We start from the raw sequence: 6,000 nt of genomic DNA on the forward strand, positions 1-6,000 counted from the left end.
TGAGTGCAGGGTCTAGTTCTGAGGTCTGCAATTAATGGAGGAGAGAGAAGTACGAAGTCAGTTCAGAAGAAAACCACAGAAGTGATTAGAGGTCTCAGAAATAAAGATCAGGAGAGGTTAAAAGAACCAAGGTAATTCCGTTTTGAGGCAAGAGGGTTACAGGGTTAGCTAGCAATGGTTTTCAAGTATATAAAAGGCCTGTGCCTAGGAAAGTAATGAGCTGTTCTCCCTACTGAGAACAGAACAAACAGAAAACAGACTCCAAATGCAGCATGGGGATTTAGATGTTTCTTTTTCTAACACAGGTATTTGTAAGAACTTTTGTATTTGAATGGACCTTTACAGTAGAAAAGTTCTTTTTTCATTCATTATCTCCCTTCTGGCTGTAACATTCTGTGATTCTAAAGAAAGCCCTGTTAGCAAGGCTGTTAATAATGAAAGAATGAGCCATAAGGTAAAAGAAAGACTTTCATCTATATAAGAAGACAGTGATGTGATGTCGCTCAATGAAGAATGTACTATTTCTTATTTACCTATGAGATCAATTTCATGCAGGAAGCAATTGAAAGCCTAATGACGTTGGTAACGTGTTCAAAGCCACAGAGGGCTATAAACAGCCACATTTTCCCCATTGCATACTTTCCACTTACATACCAACAAAGGTAGGTTTTCTCCAGTAAACGAGGAGGGGTAAGGAAGATATAATAGATACTACACATAAACAGACAACCTCTCCCCTCCCCTTTTCATTTCTCAAAATTTATTTCTTAACCCTAATAGTAACTAAAACATTTTTCTTCTTGTTGGCCTTTTAAAGGCCCTCAGTATCATAGTGCAATATGATTAGTTATTAAGTAATAAGAACAAAAATGATTGTCAACATTGAATTTTAAAAAGTGCTTTGTTGCACGTGATAAGACTATATCTAAAGGGTTTGATAAGGGGGGTATCCCCTTTAATTATAAGCCATAAATTGTCAATAGAATCTAGAATCAGGTATAAGTATCCCAGGAATTAGAAAGGCTGAAAAGTAAAGGTTTACTTGAGACCACGACTTTGAAAATAGCTAAAGGGGAAGCTTATCTTGTTATTGTTTCTTCTAGTGTTGTTATGCTCAGTGCTGTTATGCTCTGAACTGGCTTGAACAGCATAACAATGGAGGTATGAGGACATTAAATCCAGTTTTTATGAGTAGAGATTAAATTACTTATTTGGGAGTCTGTCACATAAATGTGGAGCCAGACAAACCTAGGTTCAACCCAGATCTGCCATTTGCTCTGAGAACTTGGCCAAGAAATGTCATCTCTAAAATAAAGATAAAAGTATCAACCTCCAAGGTTTTTTAAAAATAAATTTATATGACACATCACACAAATAGCAGCTTTAGCACATATTAAGCTTTTGATGAGTGATAACTATTATTGCCATTAAAATAACAACATTTTCCCACCTGGAAACCTTCTCAAACACACGTCTCTCTATTCCAATCAACCAAACTTAACATGAAAGCAGACTCCAGCAACCTGAAATATTGTGGCAAAGACAGATCAAGAATTGGCTCAGAGATTGTACTTCCCGTGGCACAGAATGTGTTCAGTGTATTCTGGGCAACCTCCCTCTTTGTATCACCCTCCCACTACCTAGTCTCCTGAGTCTTCCTCCTCCTTCCAGCAAACCCAGCCACATGTACCAATATCTACCCTGCCCAAAAGTTACTCCTCTGTTCACTTTCTCCTTTTTAATCAAAACTCTTTTCCATCAGGACTGAGATAGTCTCTTTGTGCTAGGACAAAGATATCATTGGTTTTCTCATCAGTCAACAGAGAGAACAAATGAAAAGCTCTTAACTGTGCTGGATATTTATGAGGTCTCAGCAAGTGAGAGTTCTCAACCCTCATCTATGAAATAAGAAATCTGGACAAGGTCATCTCTAAAACCCTAGGATTCCACAGAAATTCACAGCCAATTGTGAACCCAAAGTAATTTGCATGCTAGCAGGACAGTTTTTTTAACCTCCCCTCCCACCCCCACTCAACTAATCTCTAGTTGATAAACTATGTGATATTTAAAGATATCTAGGGAAACTGGATCACCCCCAGCCCACACACTAGAGCCAGAATAGTATTAAGCTCCTCAGTACCCCCCTTCTGAATAGTGGCTGGCCCCTGTCCCACACACGAATATGACTAAAGACTTAAAATTAGGTTTACCTTCTGTTAATGATGTTTATGGACAGTCCCAGGAAACGTAGGTCAATGTCATCCTGGAGAGACCCTTTGATCAGAAGCTGTGATCTCAGGTTATCAGGGGCATGATGAGCTTTTTGAACAGCCTCTAAGAACAGCCTGGGCACCCCAGGCTTCTGGTAACATCTGCTGCATTCAGACTGGGGGGACCTGACCTGAAGACGGCACTTGCCATTAAGGCATGTTTGGAATTCGATGGTTGGTTTGTCAAGCAGAGGACTATCCATGGGACTGATGGCTCCAAAAGAGCCTAGTAATAGAATTATGTGCCTAGGATACACAGCTGGCAATTATACTCTCTATGGACCACTTCAGGCAGCAATAAAGATAAAGTGGTTTATAATGTATTCATTCATTTCAATACAGTCAGTAGTAATGTTAGAAAGTGGTTCATATCAAGAAAAGACTAAACTGCATTTGAACAGGAGAAATGTGTTTTCTTAAAGGGATTATTTTGGAGAATCAAATGAATGTGTGTGATACTTCATTAAATCATGAGTCATTTTGGCAGGTGATCCTAATATGCTCCTGGTAAAAGTGGGAATTGAAGCCATTCAGACAGAGGAACAAATGAGTTACAGGTGTGCCTTGTTTTTGTTCTGGGGTCTCGTTTGGACTATTAGAGGCTACATCAAATATATTTCAAAAAGTTTGTAGTAGATCATCCCAATAAATAGATGTGGAGTTTCGAGATGTTTATTTGAGGGACAACTAAGGGAGAAAATGTGGTTCCTAGGTTGTCCTCTCAGAGACTCCACAGCTTCCAATTACATCTCCCTGTTCCAAAGCTATTTTCCCCTCCTGCCTCTCAGGGAAAAGGTAAGTCCCATGGCGGGGGGTTGGGGGGGAGGGGAAATGGACTTCTAAAGTAAGGTGGACAACGCTGAGATAGCCACCTGGGAAAGGGTATGATCCTGGACAAGGCTTGTGGGCGCCAGGCCCAGCTAAATCCAAGGTCTGGCTGGTCCAAGTCTGGCTGGTCCCAGTTCTGGCTCTGATCCAGGCCTGTGGCTAGGAATAGGACCTCAGATTTAGAATGTTACATTAGTGTAGTAGGGGGCCTGTGCCTAAAAGATGTAAACATACTTCAACTTATTGTATCATGCATGTGTGGCTGAGTGCCACTGTTGTACTCTGCTGTGTGTGGAGCAATACGGTCCCCTGGAGAGCAGAAGGGGAGCACAAGATGGGAAGCAGAAGTACGCGCAATACCACACTTCCCCCAATAGAACTGCACTTCCCAATAGAACTGCGTTCCACTCAATAAAGTTGGTGCCTGCCGTTTCATTCTCATGTCTGCCTTTTGTGTATTCTTCCAAATGGGCGTCTCACCATCAAACCCTCCCTTCTCGATCAGCTCAGCACTGACAAGGCTGCTAGGATGCTTATAAAGAAGATAAACCTATGAAGGTGCTGAGCTGCACCCTGACCTTGAAATCTTGCCAATCACTATACAAAGTGTTATCTCTTCTGTGATCCATGTTTGAAGCTAGCTCACAAACTTCCTCCTTCTCCTCTCCCCAAATTAGCTCCTTTTTAAACTTCCCTATTTCATTCATATAATTAAAATGTATTTATTGAGAACCTACTATGTGTCAGGCACTGTATTAGGTGCTGAGGTAAAAATGAGACAGTCTCTATCCATATACCCCCACATTCTAGTAAGAAAGAAAAAAGAAAATGTCCAAACGAATGACTAAACACATAATATATGTCAGTTGAGGAAACATGCTATGAAGAAAAATCAAGCAGGGAAAGGGGAAAGGGACAGAGCCATCAGGAAAGGCCAATTTGATGAGGGTACATTTTAACAATCCCTATAGCTTAATTCCTCCGTCTATCTGCACTTGCAAGAACTTTCAGGGAGAGCAATATTTTCATACTTAGTGTATTGTTTACAAAGGTAACATAAATAAGTGAAGAGGGACAGGTAGGGATTGAAGGTGAAGAAGCAAGCCAGGTAGATAAATGGGGTAAGAATGTTCAGGATGCAGGAACTGGCAAGTGTAAAGGGATGTGTTTGCCTCATTCGGGTAACAGCAAGGCTGTGGTAGGAGAAGAATGAGCCAGATGGATGAGAGGCAAGGCATGTCTTCAGCTCTTATTCCCTTCCAGGTTGGAAACTGCAGTTAAACTATAGTTTCTTTTACTCTTCCCCACCCTTTCCTTAATCCAGCTATATTGTTATCTTTTCTGAAGAATTATTTTCTAAAATGACCCTCCCTGTTCCTCTCTCACCTGAATTCAGTCCACACTCACTTTATACCTGGATTACTCAAGAGCCTCCTGATGGGCTTCTCAGCCTCTTGCAGCTTCTATTGCTCTAATCTCTTTACTCTAAGCTTCTACATTAATCTTCCTAGAGCATTGCTTTCATCATGTCTTTTCCTCCCTTGCATAAAAATGGTTTAGCGGTACTTGTAGGATAAAGCAGAAGCTCCTTAGCCTGTACCTCCCCCATCCCTGACTCAATCTGGCCTAAATTCCATCACTCTGTTCCCACCTTCTCAACTCCAGTGACCTCCACCCATCATCCCATTCTCTGTGTTCTCAGTTTCAACCCTTGAAACCCAGCCTAAGATCCACTTTAGCCTACTCTGGGCGGCCTGGCCCAAACCAGACTGCCTCCTCTTTTGAAGAGCTGGTACACTAAGTCATTTATATCTCTATCCAATTTAGTGCTTCATATATAGCAGTATAGAAGGCCCACTGTTCTTTCTTAAGTACTGGCTCACCAACTAGACTGAATTCACTGAGGGCGGGAACCATGTCTTCTACATCATGTTCGTCATTTAAGTGCCATATATGTAGAAGCCATAATTCATAAAATGTGAATAGATATTAACAAAAAGGTTTCTACATTATTGGGCACTGAATTAGGTAAGAAAAAAAATGAAATAAAATGATCAGATTGTATCCATGAAGCCCTCTTTTTTCTGCAGGTAAAAAAATGTCTCTTTAGGCAGGTCATCTCCCTCTTAATAGGAGAGATGATAAGCTCAGCAGCATAGTCACAAAAATCTTATTTTGTTCACTTCCTATATTCAGTAACTAGCGATCTAAGTAATCAGATATCTCATATTATTTATGTTAAGCACTGAGTGTATGTAACTACAAACTCTCTAGAGAAAAGTTGTCAGTGTGGTAGAACCAAATGTGAGAACTGTGCACACCTATGTGGGCCTCTAATCACTAATGCTAATACATCAGAGGAGCCTTATGAAAGTGAGAATGAGAAGGCCCATTTCTTCTGTCTTCAGAACCAATGTCAAAAGCTGAGCAGTACTACAGCCATGCCACCCTGAACATGCCCAATCTCGTCTGATCTCGGAAGCTAAGCAGGGTTGGACCTGGTTAGTACTTTGATGGGAGACCACCTAGGAATACCAGGTGCTATAGGAGTTAAAAAAAAAAAAAAAAAAAGCTGAGCAACAGCAATATTTTATCAACACAGAAAGCTCACATGTGTGCCAATAAAAACGCAGGCAAGGTTTATAAAGCCTGAATTGTTATCGAGAGAATTTAAAATCTCATTCTTAAATAGAAAAGTTTTCAACAAGAAGCTACAGCAAAAATTCTTTTCACCTTTGGGTGCCTGATGGCCTTGCATAGAGTTGCCCAGTGGAACTAAACTGTCTGGACAATGTTTTATGTGCATTCTCTGAAGTGAGCATCTGCCAGTTTCTTTGAAGTCTTATCTTTCAAAATAATGATAATATAATAATAATATTAAGAATAAGAAATTCATATTTTA

General features: G+C 40.4%; 1 protein-coding gene and 1 pseudogene across 1 annotated transcript in view; both read left to right on the forward strand.

The window, feature by feature from the left end:
- GYG1 (glycogenin 1) overlaps window positions 1–6,000 on the forward strand; it is an 80,236-nt gene that overhangs the window by 23,104 nt on the left and 51,132 nt on the right. The window lies entirely within an intron of this gene.
- Window positions 5,530–5,648, forward strand: LOC112484502 (annotated as a pseudogene).

The sequence above is a fragment of the Pteropus alecto genome, unplaced genomic scaffold (assembly GCF_000325575.1).
Source record: "Pteropus alecto unplaced genomic scaffold, ASM32557v1 scaffold75, whole genome shotgun sequence".
NCBI classification, from domain to species: Eukaryota; Metazoa; Chordata; class Mammalia; order Chiroptera; family Pteropodidae; genus Pteropus; species Pteropus alecto.